Source organism: Arachis stenosperma, chromosome 6, assembly GCF_014773155.1.
Source record: "Arachis stenosperma cultivar V10309 chromosome 6, arast.V10309.gnm1.PFL2, whole genome shotgun sequence".
Taxonomy (NCBI): Eukaryota; Viridiplantae; Streptophyta; class Magnoliopsida; order Fabales; family Fabaceae; genus Arachis; species Arachis stenosperma.
In genome coordinates this window covers 23182992-23210352 of record NC_080382.1, presented here as the reverse complement: position 1 = coordinate 23210352, position 27361 = coordinate 23182992, and the positions used below count along the sequence as shown (strand labels likewise).

The window sequence follows — 27361 nt, the reverse complement described above, 5'->3', positions numbered from 1 at the left end:
CCAATGCCATAATTAATGTGGCAAAGGGAGAGCTCGGTCTACAGTTATGGAAAGATCACATCTTGTTCAAGATGCATAAACCTAACTCCCTCCCTAAAGGAGAGACAACTGTGCAACACTTAGTGTTCCAACCCTCTCTCTTTGTGTAGAGCTTTACAGAGTCCCCAGACACCAAATATAAATTTGGTGTTGAGGAACCATCATCAAGCACTGAGAGTGAAGGCACTAAGAAAAAGGTACCTAAAGGCTGGAGGGATAAGAAAATCTCGATTGAAGGCCTCTCATCTGGCATGAGAGTTGTCTTCATAGACAACCCAGTCATTCCACACACTGTGAACAAGATCCTGTCTCTAGAGCACGTGAAGCTCATCCATGAGAGCACAAGAAGGATATTCACTTTAAGGGGTGAAATTCTAAGCCCCTATCCATCTCCGTAAAGGAGCTGACCGCCAAACTAGTGACGTTAAAGAAGCGATTGTTGGGAGGCAACCCAACCATAATTATAGTATTCCTATTTTTTTGTTATTTCTATTCGAGTTATATTAAGTTATTTTCATAGTTATTTCCTTTTTAAAGTTTGTGATCATGTGTAGTAGTCAGAGACAGAGACATTCAGAGATGGAAACAGAACACTCTGGAGTAAAACCCTTGTTGGCATTGAACGCCAAATAATGGGGCAGGAGGGGCATTTAATGCCCCATATAGGTAAGAAAGCTGGCTTTGAATGCCACACAGGGAGAAGGATAGGTGTTCAACGCCCAAGAGGGAGTAGCTTTGCTGGCATTGAACGCCAGAATGGGACCATTTTGGGCGTTCAACACCCTACAGGGACCAAAGACCTGGCGTTGAACGCCAAGAAGGGAATCCCTAATGGGCGTTTAACGCCCTTCATGGAGCAGGAAGCTTGCGTTGAATGCCAATCAGGGAGCATAGGCTAGGCGTTCAACGCCCACAAGGGGGCAGAGAATTCGAATTTCCTAGCCTCTCAGGACTAGTGGGTCCCACAGAATCTCTACCTACCCCTACCTTCCTATCTCTCCTACTTTCCCTTTTTCCCACACATACTCTTCTCCATACACCCTCAACCAATCACATCCACATCACTGTTTTCTCTTCCTAAAACCCTTCATCACTCCCATCCATCAATTCCCACCAACCCCCACCCATTTTAAATTCAAATCTTTCCCACCCATATCCCCCCTCATGACCGAAAGCCAATCCTAACCCACCCCTATAAATAACCCATCATACAACCCTTCAGACACACATCTTATACACAATAACCCCCACTTAGCCGAATCTCTCTCTCCCTCTATCTCTACTATTATCTTCTTCTTCTACTCTCTTCTTCTCTTTTGTTCATATTTGCTTGAGGACGAGCAAATTTTTTAAGTTTGGTGTTGCAAAAGCTTTACTTTTTGACTTCTACCATCCCTAAGTATGGCACCAAAGTCTGGTAAAATGTCAAGAAAGAAGAAACGAAAGGCTATTGCCTCCGCTTCTGAATCTTAGGAAAGGGAAAGATTCATTACCAAGGCTCATCAAGATCACTTCTATAAAGTAGTGGCAAAGAAAAGGGTCATCCCCGAAGTCCCTTTTAGGCTAAAAAAGAATGAATACCCGGAGATCCAACAAGAAATCCAAAGAAGAGGTTGGGAAGTTCTGACCAATCCTATCCCGGAAGTTGGGATCTTAATGGTACAAGAATTTTATGCCAATGCTTGGGTCACTAAAAAGCATAACACAAGTGTGAACCCACATCCCAAAAATTGGCGCACCATGGTCCGAGAGCGTCTCTTGGATTTCAGCTCGGAAAGTGTAAGGGTGGCACTCCAACTACCAGTAATGCAATAAGACCTACATCCTTACACTAGAAGAGTCAATTTCAATCAGAGGCTGGACCAAGTCCTTTTAGACATTTGTGTGGAAGGAGCTCAGTGGAAGAGGGATGCTCAAGGTAAGCCTGTCCAACTAAGAAGGCTTGACCTCAAGCCCGTAGCTAGAGAATGGTTGAAATTCATCAAACTCTCTATCATCCCTACTAGTAACTGGTCCAAAGTGACTATTGATCGAGCAATAATGATTCACTGCATTATGCTTGGGAGTGAGGTGGAGGTACATGAGGTGATACCTGGTGCACGAAATTAGAAATCACAATTCTTCACAACTCGTACCACTAACCAGCAAGTGCATTGGGTCGTCCAATTAATACCTTACGTGAGTAAGGGTCGATCCCACGGAGATTGTTGGCTTGAAGCAAGCTATAGTTATCTTGTAACTCTTAGTCAGGATATAATATCAATAATAATTTTTAGTTTTTAATTGTAAAAAGTAAAAGAGTATGAAATAAATACTTATTATGCAGTAATGGAGAATATGTTGGAGTTTTGGAGATGCTTTGTCTTCTGAATTCCTATAACATAATGCTTCCTCACTTTCAAACATGCAAGGCTCCTTCCATGGCAAGATGTATGTAGGGCGTCACCGTTGTCAATGGCTACTTCCCATCCTCTCAGTGAAAATGGTCCAAATACTCTGTCACAGCACGGCTAATCATCTGTCGGTTCTCGATCATGTCGGAATAGGATCTATTGATCCTTTTGCGTCAGTCACTACGCCCAACACTCGCGAGTTTGAAGCTCATCACAGTCATCCAATCCAATCTTTGAATCCTACTCGGAATACCACAGACAAGGTTTAGACCTTCCGGATTCTCAAGGATGCTGCCAATGGATTCTAGCTTATACTACAAAGATTCTGATTAAGGAATCTAAGAGATACTCATTCAGTCTAATGTAGAACGGAGGTGGTTGTCAGGCACACGTTCATGGGTTGAGAATGGTGATGAGTGTCACGGATCATCACCTTCTTCATATTGAAGCGTGAATGAACATATTAGATAGGAACAAGCGTATTTGAGTGGAAAACAGAAATAATTGCATTAGTTCATCGAGACGCTGCAGAGCTCCTCACCCCCAACAATGGAGTTTAGAGACTCATGCCATCACAAAGTATAAAGTTCAGATCTAAAAATGTCATGAGATACAAAATAAGTCTCTAAAAGTTATTTAAATACTAAACCAGTAACCTAGGTTTACAGAAAATGAGTAAACTAAGATGAATAGTGCAGAAATCCACTTCTGGGGGCCCACTTGGTGTGTGCTGAGGCTGAGACTTAAGCTTCTCACGTGCCTGGGCTGTTTTTAGAGTTGAACGCCAGGCTGTAACCTATTTCTGGCGTTGAACTCTAACTTGCAACCTGTTTCTAGCGCTGAACGCCAGACTGCAACATGGAACTGACGTTAAACGCCAGTTTACGTAGTTTATCTTCGCCCAAAGTATGAACTATTATATATTGCTGGAAATCCCTGGATGTCTACTTTCCAACCCAATTGAGAGCGCACCAATTGAACTTTTGTAGCTCCAAAAAATCTATTCCGAGTGTAGTGAGGTCAGAATCCAACAACATCAGCAGTCCTTTTTCAACCTGATTCAGATTTTTGCTCAGCTCCCTCAATTTCAGCCAGAAATTACCTGAAATCATAGAAAAACATACAAACTCATAGTAAAGTCCAGAAATATGAATTTTTCCTAAAAACTAATAAAAATATACTAAAAACTAATTAAAACACACTAAAATCTACATGAAATTACTCCCAAAAAGCGTATAAAATATCCGCTCATCAATACCTCAAGAGCTGTACAAGGTGGCAGAAAAGCCCTCCACCCAAGCAAGGTTGGCATTCCCACATCTTTTCTGTCACTTATGAAATTCAACTGGCGTTGTCATAGAGGGAGACATTCCCATTGAGGAGGACAAGCCCATTACTAAAAGAAGGATGAAGCATGTAAGAGAGCCTACACAAGAGCCTATGCAGCCTTCTCCAGAAATCCCTGAGATGCCTCAAGGGATATATTTTCCTCCTAAAAACTATTGGGATCAACTGAATACCTCTCTAGGAGAATTGAGTTCCAACGTGGATCAACTAAGGTTGGAACATCAAGAGCAGTCCATCATCCTCCATGAAATAAGAGGAGATCAAAGAGCTATGAGGAAAGAGCAACAAAAGCAAGGATGAGACACAGAGGAGCTTAAACGCTCCATTGGATCCACTAGAGGAAGCAGTAGCCACCGTCACTAAGGTGGTCACGTTCCATTACCCCCTTACTTATATTAATTTATGTTATATTTTCCTATTTTTCATTGTATTTTATTGTCTGTTTCCTGTTTCTAGTGCATGATCATCTTTGTTTATGTCTTAAAGCTATGAAATATTTTATGTATCTCTCACCATGCTTAAAAGAAAAATTTTATTTGAAAAAGAGAAGTAAGATGCATGAACTCGAGTTATATAATAAGAATGGCCCAATTATTTGATGTGGTGGCATTACTTTTATCTTCTGAATGTATGAATTAATAGTGCATATTTGATGTTAAAGTTAAGTGTGTCGGCTCTTGAAAGAATGATGGAAAAGGTAAAAAATTATTGGTAATCTGAAAAAACCAAATATTGATTCTTGAAGCAAGAAAAAACAGAAAAAAGAAAAGAAAGAAAAAGAGAAAGAAAAAAAATAAAAAAAAAGAGAAGAGAGAAAAAGAAAAAGCCAATAGCTCTTAAAACCAAAAGGTAAGAGCAAGGATCCAATGCTTTGAGCATTAATGGTTAGGAGGGCCTAAAAGAAATAAAACCCATGCCTAAAAAGTTCAAATGAGCTCTTTCCCCTAACTAAATGCTTATTGTGTGAAGGTGTCAAGTGAAAAGCTTGAGACTAAATAGGTAAAGTCGTGATCCCTAAAGCAAAAGAGTGTGCCTAAGAACTCTGGTCACCACTCTCTGGGGATTCTAACAAAGCTGAATCACAATCCAATTGGATTCACCCAGTTAAGTGCATGTGGCGTTTATGTATCCTGTGGTAATATTGGAAAACAAAATGCTAAGGGTCACAGCCAGGCTAAAAAAGAAGCTGTGTTCAAGAGAGGTTGAAGCTCCTCTTCTTCTACCTGTCATACAATCAGCAAGTCACAAGCAAGAGAAAAGTGAAGAAATCACTCTTGTTAAGGTTACTGTTAGTGTGAGTGAAGCAATTTATCGAACAGTTAGTGAATTAGTTGACAGAATTGTGAATTAAATAAGAAAATAAAACAAAAGGAAATAATAAATGAAAATAACTGAGACTGAAAGTAAATGACAAAAACGAAATAAACGAAACAAAAGAAAATTGCTCAATCTAGTTATCCTCTAATTTAATCATTGTCGATACAAAATCAATCCCCGGCAACGGTGCTATAAACTTGATGCACGAAAACTTGTCTCTCAACAAATTTCCCTTCGGCAAGTATACCGAATTGTCGTCAAGTAAAAACTCACAATAGAGTGAGGTCGAATCCCACAGGAATTGATTGGTCAAGCAACTTTAATTAGAGGAATGTTCTAGTTGAGAATTGCAGAAAATTAAATGGCGGGAAAGATAAATGACAAGGAATGTAAATGCTGAAAGTAAATGGCGGAATGTAAATTGCAGAAAAGTAAATTGTAGAATCTTAAATGGGAATTTGGGGAAGTGATCACCAAAGTAAATAGCAAAAATTAAAGAGAATGGGTAAGATCAGAAATGGGGGATTCATTGGGCTTAGGAGATGTTGCATTCTCTGGATCAAGTTCATCTTCATCTCTTCCATAATCAATGCATTCATTGATATCCTTGGCAATCTTAAGTGATTGGATCCCAATTTCTTGGCAACCTAATCTCTCTAAGCTTGAACAATTGTTCAATTCCTTGATTTAATTGCTCATGGGAAGAGATGAAGTGTGGTCACTGATTATACCACATGCATTCCCAAATCAAAGTGTTAGTAAGATTAAATGTCACAATATCCATCCAAACCCTAATTTAGTCCAGCATGAGAAAGCATTTCTAGCATGATCTCCTCATTCCTCTTCCAAGGTTCTGAGGAGATCCAGTTATGGAGAGTTTCTTTTCCAAGATAACTAACCAATTGGATGAAGATAAAAAGCTTTCTAGTAAAATCAAAAGAAAAGAAAGAGGAAGAAGAATGAAAACTACAATTGATCCATCAAATTACAACAGGGCTCCTTAACCCAATGAAAAGGGACTTAGTTGTTCATAGCTCTGGGAATGGAAATAAAAAATAAAGAATGCATTCTAAAGTAAACTAAATTGCAGAGAAAGTAAATACAGCGTGTTTACAAGTCTTGGATCCTCAGATCCAAATTCCGATCCCCTTTTCTAGTTCAAAACTACTCCTATATATACTATTCCTCTGCTCCTCTATCAGCTTTGCAAGTCTTGGATATGGCCCTTTTGATATTCAGTTGAAGTAGTTACAGGCTTTAGTGGGTTCAGCTTTGCTTGCAGAAAGAAGTTGAGTCAGGCATGGTTTACAGTTAGTCAAGGCATAAGTGGTGTTAACGTTAAGTATAGATTCTGGTTCGAAGACGTTAGTGATACTGACTATATCACTAACGTCCCAACCCAATTGAGCTATGGTGCACAAAATTGTGATCATCAACAATGGCACCAGAAACTTGGTAGCGCTCTCAAACGTGAATCACACTTAGTCACAACTCCGCACAACTAACCAGCAAGTGCACTGGGTCGTCCAAGTAATACCTTACGTGAGTAAGGGTTGATCCCACGGAGATTGTTGGTATGAAGCAAGCTATGGCCATCTTGTAAATCTCAGTTAGGCGGATAATAAATGTTATGGAGTTTTCGAATAATAAATAAAGCAGAAAATAAAGATAGAGTTACTCATGTAATTCAATGGTGGGAATTTCATATAAGTGTTTGGATATGCTTGTCCCTGTTGGATCTCTGCTTTCCTACTACCTTCCTTCAATCCTTCTTATTCCTTTCCATGGCAAGCTGTATGTAGGGCATCACTGTTGTCAATGGCTACATCCCATCCTCTCAGTAAAAAAGGTCCAAATGCTCTGTCACGGCACGGCTAATCATCTATCGGTTCTCGATCATGTTGGAATAGAATCCCTTGATTCTTTTGCGTTTGTCATCACGCCCAACAATCGCGAGTTTGAAGCTCGTCACAGTCATTCAATCCCAGAATCCTACTCAAAATACCACAGACAAGGTTTAGACTTTTCGGATTCCCATGAATGCCGCCATCAATTCTAGCTTATACCACGAAGATTCTGATCAAGGAATCCAAGAGATATGCGCCCGGTCTAAGGTAGAACGGAAGTGGTTGTCAATCACGCGCGTTCATAGATGAGACTGATGATGAGTGTCACGGATCATCACATTCATCATGTTGAATGCAATGAATATCTTAGAATAAGAACAAGTCGAATTGAATAGAAAAGAGTAGTAATTGCATTAAAACTCGAGGTACAGCAGAGCTCCACACCCTTAATCTATGGTGTGTAGAAACTCCACCGTTGAAAATACATAGGTGATAGTGGTCCATGCATGGCCAAATTGCCAGCCCCCAAAATATGATGTGAATTCGAAAATAAGGGAAAAGGACCCTTTGTACAATAGTGAAAAGTTCTATTTATACTAGACTAGCCACTAGGTTTACAGAGATAAGTAATTGATGCATAAATACACTTCCGAGGCCCACTTGGTGTGTGCTTGGACTGAGCTTGAGATTTACACGTGCAAAGGCTTCTTTTGGAGTTGAACACCAAGTTGTAACGTGTTTTTGGCGTTCAACTCTGGTTTGTGACGTGTTTCTGGCGTTTGACTCCAGAATGCAGCGTAGAACTGGCGTTGAGCGCCAGTTTGCATCGTCTAATTCCGAATAAAGTATGAACTATTATATATTGCTGGAAAGCTTTGGATGTCTACTTTCCAACGCCGTTATAAGCGCGCAATTTGGAGTTCTGTAGCTCCAGAAAATCCATTTCGAGTGCAGGAAGATCAGAATCCAACAGCATCAGCAGTCCTTTGTCAGCCTAATTTTCAGAGTTTTGCTCAGGTCCCTCAATTTCAGCCAGAAATTACCTGAAATCACAAAAAAACACACAAACTCATAGTAAAGTCCAAAAATGTGAATTTAACATAAAAACTAATAAAAACATCCCTAAAAGTAGCTAGATTATACTAAAAACTATCTAAAAACAATGCAAAAAAGCGTATAAATTATCCGCTCATCACAACACCAAACTTAAATTGTTGCTTGTCCCCAAGCAACTGAAAATCAAATAGGATAAAAAGAAGAGAATATACTATAAATCCCAAAATATCAATGAATATTAGTTCTAATTAGATGAGCGGGACTTGTAGCTTTTTGCTTCTGAACAGTTTTGGCCTCTCACTTTATCCTTTGAAGTTTAGAATGATTGGCATCTCTAGGAACTTAGAATTTTAGATAGTGTTATTGATTCTCCTAGTTATGTATGTTGATTCTTGAACACAGCTACTTTTATGAGTCTTGGCCGTGGCCCTAAGCACTTTGTTTTTCAGTATTACCATCAGACACATAAATGCCACAGACACATAACTGGGTGAACCATTTTCAGATTGTGACTCAGCTTTGCTAAAGTCCCCAATTAGAGGTGTCCAGGGTTCTTAAGCACACTCTTTTTGCTTTGGATCATGACTTTAACCACTCAGTCTCAAGCTTTTCACTTGGACCTACATGCCACAAGCACATGGTTAGGGACAGCTTGATTTAGCCGCTTAAGCCTGGATTTTATTTCCTTGGGCCCTCCTATCCATTGATGCTCAAAGCCTTGGATCCTTTTTACCCTTGCCTTTTGGTTTTAAGGGCTATTGGCTTTTTCTGCTTGCTTTTTCTTTTTCTTTTTATCTTTTTTTTGCCCTTTTTTTCGCAAGCTTTTGCTTTTTCACTACTTTTTCTTGCTTCAAGAATCAATTTCATGATTTTTCAGATTATCAATAGCATTTCTCTTTGTTCATGATTCTTTCAAGAGCCAACAATTTTAACATTCATAAAAAATAAGATCAAAATTATGCACTATTCAAGCATTCATTCAGAAAACAAAAAGTATTGTCACCACATCAATATAATTAAACTAAATTCAAGGATAAATTCAAAACTCATGTACATCTTGTTCTTTTGTATTAAAAACATGTTTCATTTAAGAAAGGTGAAGGATTCATGGAATTATTCATAGCTTTAAGACATAGTTACTACATACTAATGATCATGTAATAAAGACACAAACATAGATAACATAAAGCTTAAAAATCGAAAAACAGAGAATTAAGAACAAGGAAGTTAAGGAATGAGTCCACCTTAGTGAGGGTGGCGCCTTCTTGAAGGACCAATGGTGCTTTTTGAGCTCCTCTATGTCTCTTCCTTGCCTTTGTTGCTTGATCCCTAGTGATTTTGGTGCTCATATCCTTAGTTGCTCCCTATAATTATGTGGAGGAACATGTATCCCCTGAGGTATCTCAGGGATCTCTTGATTTGCAATCAAATGCTCTACTACTGAACTATGGATTCTTGAGATGAATCTCTCCATCTCCCATGACTCAGAGGTGGAAGAAATTGTCTTCTCTTTTTTTTTTTTGAGGTTTCTCTGGCCTTAGGTGCCATCAATGGTTATGGAAAAGCAAAAAGCTATGCTTTTACCACACCAAACTTAGAATGTTGCTCGCCCTCGAGCAAAAGAAGAAAGAATAGAAGAAGAAGAAGAAGATATGGAGGAGAGGGAGAGAGGTATGTATTCGGCTATGTAGGGTGGGTGTGGGTAGGAAAGAGATGATGGATGTGAGTGGTGAAGAGGTAATGGGGAAGAGAGATTGATGTGATTGGTGAAGAAGAGAGAAGGTGAGTTGAGGTAGGTGGGGATCCTGTGGGGTCCACAAATCCTGAGGTGTCAAGGATTTACATCCCTGCACCAATTAGGCATGTAAAACACCTTTGCATACAATTCTGGCGTTTAAACGCCGAAGTGATGCTTATGTTGGGCGTTCAACGCCCAACTACAGCATGTTTCTGGCATTGAACGCCAGTTCCATGCTTGTTTCTGGCGTTCAGCACCAGCTCTCCTCAGGGTATATTTCTGGCGTTTAAACGCCAGGATGCTGCTTGTTTCTGGCATTCAATGCCAGATCCATGCTCCGTTCTGGCATTGAACGCCAGCCAGATGCTCCTTACTAGCGTTGAATGCCAGTAAGTCCTTCCTCCAGGGTGTGATTTTTCTTCTGCTGTTTTTGATTCTGTTTTTAATTTTAGTATTTTTTTCGTGACTCCACATGATCATGAACCTAATAAAACATAAAAAAACAATGAAAATAAAATAAAATTAGATAAATAGAAATTGAGTTGCCTCCCAATAAGCGTTTCTTTAATGTCAATAGCTTGACAGTGGGCTCTCATGGAGCCTCACATGTGATCAGGTCAATGTTGTAGACTTCTAACACCAAACTTAGAGTTTGGATGTGGGGATTCAACACCAAACTTAGAGTTTGGCTGTGGCCTCTCAACACCAAACTTAGAGTTTGATTGTAGGGGCTTTATTTGACTCTGTACTGAGATAAGCTTTTCATGCTTCCTCTCTATTGTTAAAGAGGAAGATCCTTGAGCCTTAAACACAAGGTAGTCCCCATTCAATTGAAGGACTAATTCTCCTCTGTTAACATCTATCACAGCTCCTGATGTGGCTAGGAAAGGTCTTCCAAGGATGATGCATTCATCCTCCTCCTTCCTAGTGTATAAAATTATAAAATCAGCAGGGATGTAAAGGCCTTCAACCTTTACCAATACATCTTCTACTAATCCATAAGCTTGTCTTGCTGACTTGTCTGCCAATTGTAATGAGAATGAGGCAGGCTGTACCTCAATGATCCCCAACTTCTTCATTATAGAGAGTGGCATAAGATTTATGCCTGACCCTAGGTCACACAGAACTTTCTCAAAGGTCATGGTGCCTATGGTATAGGGTATTACGAATTTGCCAGGATCTTGTCTCTTTTGAGGTAAAGTTTGCTGAACCCATGTATCTAGTTCACTAATGAGCAAGGGAGGTTCACCTTCCCAAGTCTCATTACCAAATAACTTGGCATTCAGTTTCATGATAGCTCTTAGATATTGAGCAACTTGCTCTCCAGTTACATCTTCATCCTCTTCAGAGGAAGAATAGTCTTCAAAGCTCATGAATGGCAGAAGGAAGTTTAATGGAATCTCTATGGTCTCTATATGGGCCTCAGATTCCCGTGGGTCCTCAATAGGGAACTCCTTCTTGCTTGAGAGATGTCCCATGAGGTCTTCCTCATTGGGATTCACGTCCTCTCCTTCCTCTCTAGGTTCGGCCATATTGATTATATCAATGGCCTTGCACTCTTTTTTTGGATTTTCTTCAGTATTGATTGGGAGAGTACTAGGAGGAGTTTCAGTGATTTTCTTACTCAGCTGGCCCACTTGTGCCTCCAGATTTCTGATGGAGAACCTTAATTCACTTATGAAATTTAAAGTGGCCTTAGACAGATCAGAGACTAAATTTGCTAAGTTAGAGGTACTTTGTTCATAATTCTCTGTCTGTTGCTGAGAAGATGATGGATAAGGCTTGATATTGCTGAGCCTATTTCTTCTACCATTATTAATGCCTTGTTGAGGCTTTTGTTGATCCTTCCATGAGAAATTTGGATGATTTCTCCATGATGAATTATAGGTGTTTCCATAAGGTTCACCCATATAATTTACCTCTGCTATTGCAGGGTTCTCAGGATCATAAGCTTCTTCTTCAGAAGATGCCTCTTTAGTACTGTTGGATGCATTTTGCCATCCATTTAGACTTTGAGAAATCATGTTGACTTGATGAGTTAACATTTTGTTCTGAGCCAATATGGCATTCAGAGCATCAATTTCAAGAACTCCCTTTCTTTGAGGCGTCCCATTATTCACGAAATTCCTCTCAGAAGTGTACATGAACTGGTTATTTGCAACCATGTCAATAAGTTCTTGAGTTTCTGCAGGCATTTTCTTTAGGTGAATGGATCCACCTGCAAAATGGTCCAGTGACATCTTAGAGAACTCAGATAGACCATAATAGAATATATCTATCATGGTCCATTCTGAAAACATGTCAGAAGGACATCTTTTGGTCATCTGCTTATATCTTTCCCAAGCTTCATAGAGGGATTCACCATCTTTTTGTTTGAAGGTCTGAACATCCACTCTAAGCTTGCTCAGCTTTTGAGGAGGAAAGAATTTAGCCAAGAAGGCCGTGACCAGCTTATCCCAGGAGTCCAGGCTATCTTTAGGTTAAGAGTCCAACCATGCTCTAGCTCTGTCTCTTACAGTAAAAGGGAAAAGCATGAGCCTGTAGACTTCAGGATCTACTCCATTAGTCTTAACAGTCTCACAGATCTGCAAGAACTCAGTTAAGAACTGGTAGGGATCTTCTGATGAAAGTCCATGAAATTTGTAGTTCTGTTGCATTAGAGCAATTAATTGAGGTTTTAGCTCAAAATTGTTTGCTCCAATGGCAGGAATTGAGATGCTTCTTCCATCAAACTTGGAAGTAGGTGCAGTATAATCACCAAGCATCCTCCTTGCATTATTGTTGTTGGGTTCGGCTGCCATCTCCTTTTCTTGTTCGAAAATTTCAGCAAGGTTGTCTCTGGATTGTTGTAATTTAGCTTCTCTTAGTTTCCTCTTCAGAGTCCTTTCAGGTTCTGGATCAGCTTCAACAAGAATGCCTTTTTCTTTGTTTCTGCTTATATGAAGGAGAAGAGAACAGAAAAAGAAGAGGAATCCTCTATGTCATAGTAAAGAGGTTCCTTATTGTTAGTAGAAGAAGAAAGGGAATAAAGAAAGGAAAATCCAAACATAAAGGTGAGGATATGGGCAGAGATTTGAGATAAAGAGAAGTGTTAGTGAATGAATAAATAAATAGAAGAAGAGGAGAGGGAAAGAATTTTGAAAATAATTTTTGAAAAGGTGTTAATAATTTTCGAGAATTAAGATAAGAAATAAAATTAAAATTAAAAATTGAAACAATTAATTAATTTAAGAATAATTTTGAAAAAGGGGGAGATATTTTCGAAAATTAGAGAGGGAGAAGTAGTTAAGTTGTTTTGAAAAAGATAAAAAACAAACAAAAAGTTAGTTAGTTAATTGAAAAATATTTGCAAATCAAATTTGAAAAGATAAGAAGATAAGAAGTTAGAAAAGATATTTTAAAATCAAATTTTTGAAAAAAGATAAAATTTTGAAAAAAAAAGATATGATATAAAAGATAAAATGAAAAGATATGATTAAAAAGATATGGTTAGAAAAGATTTAATTTTTAAAATTAAAATTCATTACTTAACTAACAAGAAACTAAAAGATAAGATTCTAGAATTTAAAGATTGAACCTTTCTTAACAAGAAAGTAACAAACTTCAAATTTTTGAACCAATCACATTACTTGTTAGTTAAGTTTCGAAAATTTTGAAATAAAATTAAGAAAAAGATTTTGAAAAATAATTTTTAAAATTTTCGAAAATCATGAAAGAAAAATGAAAAAAGATTTGAATTTTGAAAAAGTTTTAAAAAGATAAGATTTTTAAAATTTGAAAATTTGACTTGACTTACAAGAAACAACTAATTTTAAAATTTTTTGACTAAGTCAACCCAAATTTTCGAAATGTTGAGAGAAAAAAACGAAAAGATATATTTTTTTTATTTTTGAATTTTTAATGATGAGAGAGAAAAACACAAATATGACCCAAAACATGAAAATTTTGGATCAGAACCAATGATGCATGCAAGAACACTATGAATGTCAAGATGAACACCAAGAACACTTTGAAGATCATGATGAACATCAAGAACATATTTTTGAAAACTTTTTTATGCAAAGAAAACATGCAAGACACCAAACTTAGAAATCTTTAATGCTTAGACAATATGAATGCAAAGATGCACATGAAAAACAATAAAAGACACAAAACAAGAAAACATCAAGATCAAACAAGAAGACTTACCAAGAACAACTTGAAGATCATGAAGAACACTATGAATGCATGAATTTTCGAAAATTGTAAGAACAAAATGAATATGTAATTGACACCAAACTTAAAACATGACACAAGACTCAAACAAGAAACACAAAAATATTTTTTATTTTATTTTTTATTTTTCGAAAAAAAAACATATAGGAAAAGGAAAATAAGAAATTCAAATTTTTTAAGAAGAATTCCAGGAATCTTTCAATGTTAGCCTAAAGCTCCAATCCAAGGGTTGGGCATGGCTTAATAGCCAGCCAGGTTTAGAAGATATAAATCAGGCATGCAACAGCTGATATTTCATCCAACTCCATATACATACTCGTTTTGTTGACAAGTGAAAGCCTTAATCCAAAAGGATTTGGATATGGCTTTACAGCCAGTCAGGCTTCAACATGTTACTATGAAACTCTAGAATTCATTCTTAAAAATTTTGGAATAATTTTCGAAAACAAAGGAAAAAATTTTGAAAAATATTTTTGAAAACTTTTTGAAAAGAAAATAAAAAAAGAAAATTACCTAATCTGAGCAACAAGATAAACCGTCAGTTGTCCAAACTCGAACAATTCCAGGCAACGGCGCCAAAAACTTGGTGCACGAAATTGTGATCATCAACAATTGCACCAGAAACTTGGTAGCGCTCTCAAACGTGAATCACACTTAGTCACAACTCCGCACAACTAACTAGCAAGTGCACTGGGTCGTCCAAGTAATACCTTACGTGAGTAAGGGTCGATCCCACGGAGATTGTTGGTATGAAGCAAGCTATGGTCATCTTGTAAATCTCAGTTAGGCGGATAATAAATGTTATGGAGTTTTCGAATAATAAATAAATCAGAAAATAAAGATAGAGTTACTCATGTAATTCAATGGTGGGAATTTCAGATAAGTGTCTAGAGATGCTTATCCCTGTTGGATCTCTGCTTTCCTACTACCTTCCTTCAATCCTTCTTATTCCTTTCTATGGCAAGCTGTATGTAGGGCATCACGGTCGTCAATGGCTACATCCCATCCTCTCAGTGAAAAAGGTCCAAATGCTCTGTCACGGCACGACTAATCATCTATCGGTTCTCGATCATGTTGGAATAGAATCCCTTGATTCTTTTGCGTTTGTCATCACGCCCAACAATCGCGAGTTTGAAGTTCGTCATAGTCATTCAATCCTAAAATCCTACTCGAAATACCACAGACAAGGTTTAGACTTTCCGAATTTCCATGAATGCCGCCATCAATTCTAGCTTATACCACGAAGATTCTGATTAAGGAATCCAAGAGATATGCGCCCGGTCTAAGGTAGAACGGAAGTGGTTGTCAGTCACGCGCGTTCATAGGTGAGAATGATGATGAGTGTCACGGATCATCACATTCATCATGTTGAAGTGCAACGAATATCTTAGAATAAGAACAAGTCGAATTGAATAAAAAAGAGTAGTAATTGCATTTAAACTCGAGGTACAGCAGAGCTCCACACCCTTAATCTATGGTGTGTAGAAACTCCACCGTTGAAAATACATAGGTGATAGTGGTCCAGGCATGGCCAAATTTCCAGCCCTCAAAATATGATGTGAATTCGAAAATAAGGGAAAAGGACCCTTTGTACAATAGTAAAAAGTTCTATTTATACTAGACTAGCCACTAGGTTTACAGAGATAAGTAATTGATGCATAAATCCACTTCCGGGCCCACTTGGTGTGTGCTTGGGCTGAGCTTGAGCTTTACATGTGCAGAGACTTCTTTTGGAGTTGAACGCCAAGTTGTAACATGTTTTTGGCGTTCAACTCTGGTTCATGACGTGTTTCTGGCGTTTGACTCCAGAATGCAGCGCAGAACTGGCGTTGAGCGCCAGTTTGCGTCATCTAATTCCGAATAAAGTATGAAGTATTATATATTGCTGGAAAGCTCTGGATGTCTACTTTCTAACGCCGTTGAGAGCGCGCAATTCGGAGTTCTGTAGCTCCAGAAAATCCATTTCGAGTACAGGGAGGTCAGAATCCAACAGCATCAGCAGTCCTTTGTCAGCCTAATTTTCAGAGTTTTGCTCAGGTCCCTCAATTTCAGCCAGAAATTACCTGAAATCACAGAAAAATACACAAACTCATAGTAAAGTCCAGAAATGTGAATTTAACATAAAACTAATGAAAACATCCCTAAAAGTAGCTAGATTATACTAAAAACTATCTAAAAACAATGCCAAAAAGCGTATAAATTATCCGCTCATCAAGCTACGTTAACACTAGTTAGTGGCATCAACGTGACCACTAACGTAGCCTTTCTAATCTTCGATAGCGTCATTGGTGCTGATTTTGCCAATGACGCTACACCATTTCCCTTTCTTCCACGTTAATGGTCCACTAACGTGGCCATTAACATAGGCATGCCATGACTCCAAGGCGTCATTGCTAATAACTTTGTCAATGACGTTGCAAAAACTCTTCCTCTTCCACGTTAGTGTTCACGTTAATGGCATTAACGTGGCCATTAAGGTGGGTATACTGGCCATCTCCAATGTCAGTGACAAAGTCAGTGTCACTGACGTTGGCTTCTTATACCCCTTGCTCCACGTTACCCCTTACGTTAGTGGCATTAACGTGGCCACTAACGTAGGTAAGCTTGGCCTAGTCCAACGTCAGTGACAAAGTCAGTGTCACTGACGTTGGCGATCCTTTGTTGCCCCACGTTGGAGCTCACATTAATGGCATTAACGTGTCTCTTAACGTGGTTATTTGTGGCCTTTGTAACATTAGTGGTGTTGACTTTAACACTAACATTAGGAGCTTTTTCTTTCTTCCACGTTAGTCCCTAAGTTAGTGTAACTAACGTAACAACTAACGTGGGCTGAGATGGCACTCGAAGGCGTCAATGGTATTAACTTTACCACTGACGTTGCAAGCTTGTTCCCTTTCCACGTTAGTGACCATGTTAATGATGCTAACGTGGCTACTAACGTGGCTCTTCCATGCTTCATTTGGCCTGAAATCAAACAAACACTACAAGAAAATGGAACATTTGTAACAAAAACTTTGTAACAAATTTAAAATTGTTACAAAAAATAATTTTTTTGTAACAAAAATTAGTGATTGTTACATAATAATAATAATGTTTTGTAACAACAATATAATTTGTTACAAAATATTTTGTTATTTTGTAACGATTTGATTTTTCTTGTTACAAATTATATTGGCTTTTGTAACGAACCGATATTTTGTTGCAAAATTTTATAATATTTTGTAACAAAAGATGAAGTTGTTGTAAAAGTTAAAAATATTTTGTAACAAAATATCCATTTGTTTCAAAAACTCTAATTATTTTGTAACAAAATATTTATTTGTCACAAAATTCAATATTGTTTGTAACAAATTATTTGTTTGTCACAAAATACAAGAATTTTGTAACTAAAAAAATTTATATTAAAATATTAAAATCTTTGAGATAATTTTATTTTGTTTTAAAAATTTAATATTTTAAAATATGATTTGTATTAATTAATTATTTTTTACAAAAAATTAAAAATTAAATGATTAATTTTTTAAAAATAGTATATATTATTTTATATTTTTTTTATAAAACTAATATATAACTTTTTACTGATAATCAAGTCTTAAATGTTGACTAAAAATTAATTTTTTAAATTAAAAAAATTAATTATTAAACATAAATAAAAATAGTTAAAATTAAAAAATAAAAACAAATGTAAAATGTAAAAAGTCTAATTGTAATCCTCACTTCTACTCTTCATTCTACCGCTGGCTAGGTCACCCTTCCTTTTTTTTTTAAACCAAAGATAGGAAGATTCGAACGCGCGACCTTTTAGATGAGTATGGAAAGATTATACCGTTTGAGCTATAACTCATTGGCGGTCACCTTTCTTCTCTTATTTAAAATAAATTTATAACAAATATTATTTTTATTTCATTACCACTCTAAAATTTAACATATTTTTATATTTAAATAAATTTTTAAAAAACTTTCTTAAAAATAAAATATAGAGTTTCGATTTTTTCCTTCTGTCTACTAAAATTCTAAACCCACCATAACCCAATACTTATTATTTTGATTGTTAAAAAATAAATAATAAATTATTTGTGATTTATTATAATTATCCATAATTTTATTTTCAAAAAATTATTTATCAAAAAATAATTAAATCAAAGCGATAAAATTTTGAGTTTAAAATTAATTAAAATGATCAAATCTCAATTTATCCAAAATTTTCTAATTTTACATTTTTTCCAAAAACAAATACTAATTCTCAAATTAAAAATTCTAACTCTAATTTTACCCAAACTATACCCACACCCACCCACTCACTCACTCACTCACTCACTCACTCACTCACTTACCCTAACCCTTTCAGCCGTCTGATGAGCGGATAATTTATACGCTTTTTGGCATTATTTTTAGGTAGTTTTTAGTATGATTTCGTTAGTTTTTAGTATATAATTATTAGTTTTTATGTAAAATTTACATTTTTGGACTTTACTATGAGTTTGTGTGTTTTTCTGTGATTTCAGGTATTTTCTGGCTGAAATTGAGGGACCTGAACAAAAATCTGATTCAGAGGCTAAAAAAGGACTGCAGATGATGTTGGATTCTGATCTCCCTGCACTTGAAATGGATTTTCTGGAGCTACAGAAACTCAATTGGCGCGCTTTCAATTGCGTTGGAAGGTAGACATTCTGGACTTTCCAGCAATATATAATAGTTCATACTTTTCCCGTGTTTTGACGACGCAAACTGGCGTTTAAACGCCAACTTCTTGCCCTATTCTGGCGTTAAACGCCAGAACTGAGTTACAAGCTGGAGTTAAACGCCCAAACTGGCACCAAAGCTGGCGTTTAACTCCAAGAAAAGTCTCTACACGTGAAAGCTTCAATGCTCAGCCCAAGCACACACCAAGTAGGCCCCAGAAGTGGATTTCTGCACTATTTACTTATCTCTGTAAACCCTAGTAACTAGTTTATTATAAATAAGACTTTTTACTATTGTATTTTCATCTTTTTGATCATCTGTGATCTTTTGATCATCTTTGATCTTAGGATCGGGTCTTGATTATTGTGGTTCTCTCTCTGGGGCCGAAACCAATGAACACCATTATCGCTTATGTATTTTCAACGGTGGAGTTTCTACACACCATAGATTAAGGTGTGGAGCTCTGCTGTTCCTCGAGTATTAATGCAAAGTACTATTATTCTTCTATTTAATTCAAGCTTATTCCTATTCTAAGATATTCATTCGCACACAAGAACATGATGAATGTGATGATCAAGTGACACTCATCACCATTCTCACTTATGAACGCGTGCCTGACAAACACTTCCGTTCTACATGAAAACCAACTTGAATGCATATCTCTTGGATCTCTCTTCAACGATTCACATCGTCTCTCCTGAAACCAGAGCATCTGAATCTGAGATTAGAATCTTCGTGGTATAGGCTAGAATTGATTGGCAGCATTCCTGAGATCCGGAAAGTCTAAACCTTGTCTGTGGTATTCCGAGTAAGATTTGGGAAGGGATGACTATGACGAGCTTCAAAATTGCGACTGTGGGGTGCAGTGACAGTGCGCAAAAGGATCATTGGATCTTACTCCGACACGATCGAGAACCGACAGCTGATTAGCCATGCGATAGCTGTGCCTGGTATTTTTCATCCGAGACGAGAAAACCGACAGTTGATTAGCCGTACAGAAACCGTAGATGACCATTTTCATTGAGAGGACGGGAGGTAGCCATTAACAACGGTAATCCCCAACATACAGCTTGCCATGGAAAGGAGTATGAATGATTGAATGAAGGCAGTAGGAAAGTAGAGATTCAGAAGGAATAACGCATCTTCATACGCTTATCTGAAATTCCCACCAATGAATTACATAAGTATCTCTATCTTTATTTTTTGTTTATTTATCTTTTAATTATCAAAGCTTCATAACCATTTGAATCCGCCTGACTGAGATTTACAAGATGACTGATGAGCGGATATTTTGTACGCTTTTTGGGGGTAATTTCATGTAGATTTTAGCATGTTTCAGTTAGTTTTTAGTAAAATAATATTAGTTTTTAGACAAAAATCATATTTCTGGACTTTACTATGAGATTTGTGTGTTTTTCTGTGATTTCAGGTATTTTCTGGCTGAAATTGAGGGAGTTGAGCAAAAATCTGACTTAGGCTGAAAAAGGACTGCTGATGCTGTTGGATCCTGACCTCCCTGCACTCGAAATGGATTTTCTGGAGCTACAGGAGTCCAATTGGCGCGCTCTTAACGGCGTTGGAAAGTAGACATCCAGGGCTTTCCAGCAATATATAATAGTCCATACTTTGCGCGAAGATTGACGACGTAACATGGCGTTAAACGCCAAGTACACGCTGCTGTCTGGAGTTAAACGCCAGAAAAACGTCATGATCCGGAGTTGAACGCCCAAAACACGTCAAAACCTGGAGTTTGACGCCAAGAAAGGCCTTTACACGTGGAAAGCTTTAGTCTCAGCCCTAGCACACACCAAGTGGGCCCCAGAAGTGGATTTCTGCACCAATTATCTCAGTTTATTCAATTTCTGTAAACCTAGGTTACTAGTTTACTATTTAAACAACTTTTACAGACTTATCTGGTACCTCATGCTATTTTCAGATCTGAATTACATACTTTGTGACGGCATGAGTCTCTAAACTCCATTGTTGGGGGTGAGGAGCTCTGCAGCGTCTCGATGATTTAATACAATTCCTTTGTTTTCCATTCAAACACGCTTGTTCTTATCTAAGATGTTTATTCGCGCTTAACTGTGGAGAAGGTGATGATCCGTGACACTCATCACCTTCCTCAATCCATGAACGTGTGCCTGACAACCACCTCCGTTCTACATCAGATTGAATAAATGTCTCTTAGCTTCCCTAATCAGAATCTTCGTGGTATAAGCTGGATTGATGGCGGCATTCATGAGAATCCGGAAAGTCTAAACCTTGTCTGTGGTATTCCGAGTAGGATTCCGGGATTGAATGACTGTGACGTGCTTCAAACTTTAACCTGCTGGGCGTTACTGACAGACGCAAAAGAGGGATTGTATTCCAGTAGGAGCGGGAACCAACCGGTGATTAGCCGTACTGTGACAGAGTGCGTGAGCATAGTTTTCACTGCGAGGATGGGAAGTAGCCACTGACAACGGTGACACCCTACAAAGAGCTTGCCATGGAAGGGACCTGCGTGTGAGAAGAGGATTTCAAGGAAGAGTTGAAGTCAGAGGACAAAGCATCTCCAAAACTCCAACATATTCCCCAGTGCTGCAAATCAAAGTAACATTGTTCCCTCTTTTATGAAATCCAGTAATTTCACTTTTAATCCTAATAATCCTATTGACATCCTGACTAAGATTAATAAAATAAATATTGATTGCTTCAAACCAATAATCTCTGTGGATTCGATCCTTACTCACGTAAGGTATTACTTGGACGACCCAGTACACTTGCTGGTTAGTTGAACGAAATTGTGCCCACTCGTACCAAAAAAATCCTAAGTTCCACAATTCTACAGTAAATACATTAATGCTATATTAATGTGATCACAATTTCGTCCACCAAGTTTTTGGCGCCGTTGCCGGGGATTATTGAGTTTGAACAATTGAAGGCTTATTTTATTTCTTAGATTAGGAATATAGTATTGATGTTACAGAGTCATTAAATTTGAGTCTTTTATTCCCTTTTCAAAAAAAAAAAAAATTTTTTTTCGAAAATATTACTTTTTCCTTATTAATTGTTAATTCTTCGTGAGTCTAGTGTCTTGTTCTAAGTTTGGTGTCAATTGCATTTTTTATATTTTTCTTTAAATTTTCGTGTTAGTGTTCTTTATTTTTCCTTAATCTTTAAGTTGTTCTTGTTTATTTTTCTTGTTTGATCTTGAGTTTTTCTTGTTTTGTGTCTTTTTCTTGTTTTTCTTGTGCTTTTTCAAAACATTAACTTTTAAAAATTATACTTTTATCCATAAAAATAACACATCTTTAAAATAGTTACATTTTTAAATCAGTTGGCTAGAGCGTTGGCTTATGTTCTTGGCAATTGGGCATCTTCTTTTTAAAATCTTTTTCAAAAATAATTTTTCTTGATTTAATTTTGTGCCAAACTTTAAGTTTGGTGTTTTCTTGTTAATTTTAAAATAATTTTCGAAAATTTTATTGAAGTTGTCTAAAAATTTTAAGTTTGGTGTTCTTTCTTGTGTTCTTGGTGTTCTTGTGAATCTTCAAAGTGTTCTTGAGTTTTTCTTGTGTCTTGATCTTAAAATTTTTAAGTTTGGTGTTCCTTGGTGTTTTCCCTCCAAAAATTTTCGAAAAATAAGGAGCATTAGATCTAAAAATTTTAAGTCTTGTGTCTTTGTGTGTTTTTCTCTTTCATCATAAAATTCAAAATTCAAAAAATTTTATTTTCTAACCAATTTTAAAACTACTTTTTCGAAATTTTTTTTATATAAAATTCAAATTTCAATTTCAAATTTTTTTCGAAAAATTTTTCACAAAATATTTTCAAAATATTTTTTTATATATTCCATTTTTATTTATTCCACTACTAGAAAATAAATAATATCAACATATAAATTATCTCTTGTATTCCATTATGGAAGTAAGTATGAATGGACAAGACAATATGAATGACAGTCCAAGAGGACTTTGGGGTCATATGCTAACCCCACTACTGCTTCATATGGGAGTAGTATCTGTATACCCTCCATTGGAGTTAGTAGCTTTGAGCTGAATCCTCAGCTCATTATCATGGTGCAGCAAAACTGCCAGTATTCTGGTCTTCCACAAGAAGAACCTACAGAGTTTCTGGCACAATTTCTGCAAATTGCTGATACAGTACATGATAAGGAAGTAGATCAGGATGTCTACAGATTATTACTGTTTCCATTTGCTGTAAAAGATCAAGCTAAGAGGTGGTTAAATAACCAGCCTAAAAACAGCATAAAAACATGGAAACAGCTGTCAGAAAAATTCCTGAATCACTATTTCCCTCCAAAAAGGATGACACAGCTAAGGCTAAGCATCCAAGGCTTCAAACAAGGAGATAATGAATCTCTTATGATGCCTGGGAGAGATACAGAGAGTTGTTAAGAAAATGCCCCTCTGAAATGTTTTCGGAATGGGTGCAATTAGACATCTTCTACTATGGGCTTACAGAAAAAGCTCAGATTTCTCTAGACCACTCAGCTGGTGGATCTATACATATGAGAAAAACAATTGAAGAGGCTCAAGAGCTTATTGATACAGTTGCCAGAAATCAACATCTGTACTTAAGCAATGAATCTTTCATGAAAGAAGAAGCTAAAACAGTAACTGCAGAACTCAGTCCAGTGGATCAGGCTAATGAATTCAATCAGCAATTGGACTTTCTAACTCAACAGCTAGCCGAATTCAAGGAAATATTACAGGAAACAAGAATGGCTAACAGGAACATGGAAGTACAATTGAAGCAGACAGAAAACAACTGTCAAGACAAATAACAGAAGAATGTAAAGCAGTTCAATTAAGAAGTGGGAAAATATTAAATACCTCACTTCAAAGAAGCAGGAAACCAAGAAATGAACAAGTGGATACCCAAAATCCTCCTGAAGACAGTCCGAGCCCAGAAAGGGACAAAGCTGGCGTTCAAACGCCAATAACAAGCAAGGAGGTGGCGTTTACGCCACCCCAGCTTCCACCCCTGGTATTCAAACGCCAGTGGGTGATCAGTCACATACAAGTGCTGATAACAATCCTTCTAAAAAGGCTTCCCAACCCACTTCTGTAGGTAATAAACCTGCAGCAACTAAGGTTGAGGAATACAAAGCCAAAATGCCTTATCCTCAAAAACTCCGTCAAGCGGAACAGGATAAGCAATTTGCCCGCTTTGCAGACTATCTCAGGACTCTTGAAATAAAGATTCCGTTTGCAGAAGCACTTGAGCAAATACCCTCTTATGCTAAGTTCATGAAAGAAATCTTAAGTCATAAGAAGGATTGGAGGGAAACTGAAAAGGTCTACCTCACTGAAGAATGCAGTGCAGCCATTCTGAAAAGCTTACCTGAGAAGCTTAAAGATCCTGGGAGCTTTATGATACCATGCACATTAGAGGACACTTGCACCAAGCAAGCTTTATGTGATCTTGGAGCAAGTATCAACCTAATGCCTGCATCTACTATCAGAAAGCTTGGTTTAACTGAAGAAATCAAACCAACCAGGATATGTCTTCAACTTGCTGATGGCTCCATTAAATACCCATCAGGCGTGATTGAGGACATGATTGTCATGGTTGGGCCGTTTGCCTTTCCTACTGACTTTGTGGTGCTGGAAATGGAGGAGCACAAGAGTGCAACTCTCATTCTAGGAAGACCTTTCCTAGCAACTGGCCGAACCCTCATTGATGTCCAAAAAGGGGAAGTAACCTTGAGAGTCAATGAGGAAGAGTTCAAGCTGAATGTTGTTAAAGCCATGCAACATCCAGACACCCCAAATGACTGCATGAGTGTTGATATAATTGACTCTCTGGTAAGAGATGTCAATATGGCTGAGAGTCTCGAATCAGAGCTAGAGGAAATTAGACTCAATGCTTTCGAAAATGCAAAGATTTACAAAGAGAAAGCGAAAAGATGGCATGATAAGAAATTGTCATCCAGAGTCTTTGATCCGGGGCAAAAAGTTCCGCTATTCAATTCTAGGCTCAAATTATTTCCTGGGGAATTAAAATCCCGGTGGAGAGGTCCATATGTCATTACAAATGTGTCACCATATGGATACATAGAGCTTCAGGATAATGACTCTAACAAAAAGTTCATTGTTAATGGACAAAGAGTCAAACATTATCTTGAAGGCAATTTTGAGCAAGAATGCTCAAAACTGAGACTTGATTAAAACTCAGTCCAGCTAAAAGACATTAAAGAAGCGCTTGCTGGGAGGCAACCCAGCCAATCACAAAATTTAATTTTATTCGTATTGATTTTCTTTACAGGTTTGAGTCCAAGTATCTTCAAAAGGTGAAATAGCAATTGGTTGAAGTCACAGAGTTACAGGGAAATTTGGAAGCTCACTGGCATGAAAAGCCAGTAAGAAATACTTTGGGCGTTAAACGCCCAAAAGAAGCTCCCGCTGGGCGTTTAACGCCAGTAAGGGTAGCCATCTGGGCGTTAAACGCCAGAAAGGAGCATCTTCTGGGCGTTAAACGCCAGAAAGATGCACCTTCTGGGCGTTTAACGCCAGTTTGCTAGCATCCTAGGCGTTTAACGCCAAGATGGTGGGAGGAGGTACAATTTCGTTTTACTTTGCAATTTTTCAAAATTTTTATGTTTCAATTCATGATTTCTTGCATAAACATATTTTAAATTATCACTTTCAATTCCAAAAAGTTTATCCTAATTTCTAAAATCCAATGATTTCAAATTTTTTTAGATTTATCTTAACCCAAAAGAACAAATGGCTTTCCAAGTCAATCCATCATCTTTTCAAATTTGTTTCCAACACATCTTTAACTCCGTTTAAAAATCCTTTTCAAAATTAAAATTCAATTCTATCTTTTAAATTTTGATTCATATCTTTTCTTTTTTAAAATTATATCTTTTTCTAATCCAATTCTTTTTCAAATATTTTTAATTTCTTCTAATATCTTTTTCAACTCATCTTATCTTTTTATGAAAATACCTCTCCTTCTACTCCTCTCCTTTCCTTTCTTTTGCTTGAGGACAAGCAAACCTCTACCTTTAAGGGTGAACAGGAAGAGCAAGGATGTGAACTTAAGGGAGCTGAAGCATCAGACATTAATTCTTGAAGGCACCCCACAGACTAGAGGAACATCCACTTCCCAAAATACAGGTTGTTAAGTTCTAATTCCAGCTTTAACTCTGTGATAGTTATTATAGGATTTTACCTTAGAAGTTATATAGTAGTAGTAATTAGTATGTCTATTTGAATTTATTTCCAATTAAGCTATAATTTATTTTTCTCATCATCATCAGGCATGAATAAAGTAGTATAAATTTTTTTTTTTAGAATAAAGAAGTAATCTATATTTATGAGTTCTTAGTAATAAAGACTATAATTAATTATGTGGTGGCAATACTTTTTGTTCTCTGAATGAATGCTTGAACAGTGCATAAATTGTACTTTGAATTTGATGAATATTGGCTCCTGAAAGGATGAGGAACACGAGAAATATCATTGATGATCTGAAAAATCATGAAATTGATTCTTGAAGCAAGAAAAAGCAGTTCAAAAAAAAATAAAATAAAATAAAATAAAATAAAAAAATATTTACAATCAAAAGGAATAAAAGCCAAGCAGCCCTTAAAACCAAAAGGCAAGGGTAAAAAGGATCCAAGGCTTTGAGCATCAATGGATAGGAGGGCTAGGAGGGCCCAAGGAAATAAAATCCAGGCTAAGCGGCTAAACCAAGCTGTCCCTAACCATGTGCTTGTGTCATGAAGGTCCAAGTTACAAGCTTGAGACTGAGTGGTTAAAGTCGTGATCCAAAGCAAAAGAGTGTGCTTAAGAGCTCTGGACACCACTACTGGGGACTTTAGCAAAGCTAAGTCACAATCTGAAAAGGTTCACCCAGTTATGTGTCTGTGGCATTTATGTATTGGTGGTAATACTGGAAAACAAAGTGCTTAGGGCCACAGCCAAGACTCATAAAATAACTGTGTTCAAGAATCAACATACTACACTAGGAGAGTCAATGATACTATCTGAATTCTGAGTTCCTAAGGATGCCAATCATTCTGAAATTTAAAAGATACAGGGAGATGCCAAAACTGTTCAGAAACAAAAAGCTACAAGCCCCGTCATCTAATAAGAATCTAAGCTTCATTTAAAACTCTAAAATATTATTACTTCTTTATTTCTGTTAAAACCTATTTTATTTATCTAGTTGCTTGAGGACAAGCAACAGTTTAAGTTTGGTGTTGTGATGAGCGGATATTTTGTACGCTTTTTGGGGGTAATTTCATGTAGATTTTAGCATGTTTCAGTTAGTTTTTAGTAAAATATTAGTTTTTAGACAAAAATCATATTTCTGGACTTTACTATGAGATTTGTGTGTTTTTCTGTGATTTCAGGTATTTTCTGGCTGAAATTGAGGGAGTTGAGCAAAATCTGACTTAGGCTGAAAAAGGACTGCTGATGCTGTTGGATCCTGACCTCCCTGCACTCGAAATGGATTTTTGGAGCTACAGGAGTCCAATTGGCGCGCTCTAACGGCGTTGGAAAGTAGACATCCAGGGCTTTCCAGCAATATATAATAGTCCATACTTTGCGCGAAGATTGACGACGTAACATGGCGTTAAACGCCAAGTACACGCTGCTGTCTGGAGTTAAACGCCAGAAAAACGTCATGATCCGAGAGTGAACGCCCAAAACACGTCAAAACCTGGAGTTTGACGCCAAGAAAGGCCTTTACACGTGGAAAGC

The 27361-nt window shown here is 37.2% G+C and overlaps 1 non-coding gene across 1 annotated transcript; it reads left to right on the top strand.

Moving 5' to 3' along the window:
- Window positions 1–12035: 12035 nt before the first annotated feature.
- On the top strand, window positions 12036–12139 carry LOC130937951 (small nucleolar RNA R71). The gene has a single exon (XR_009069140.1). It is a non-coding gene; the product is annotated as a small nucleolar RNA R71 (small nucleolar RNA).
- The last annotated feature ends 15222 nt before the right edge of the window (window positions 12140–27361 follow it).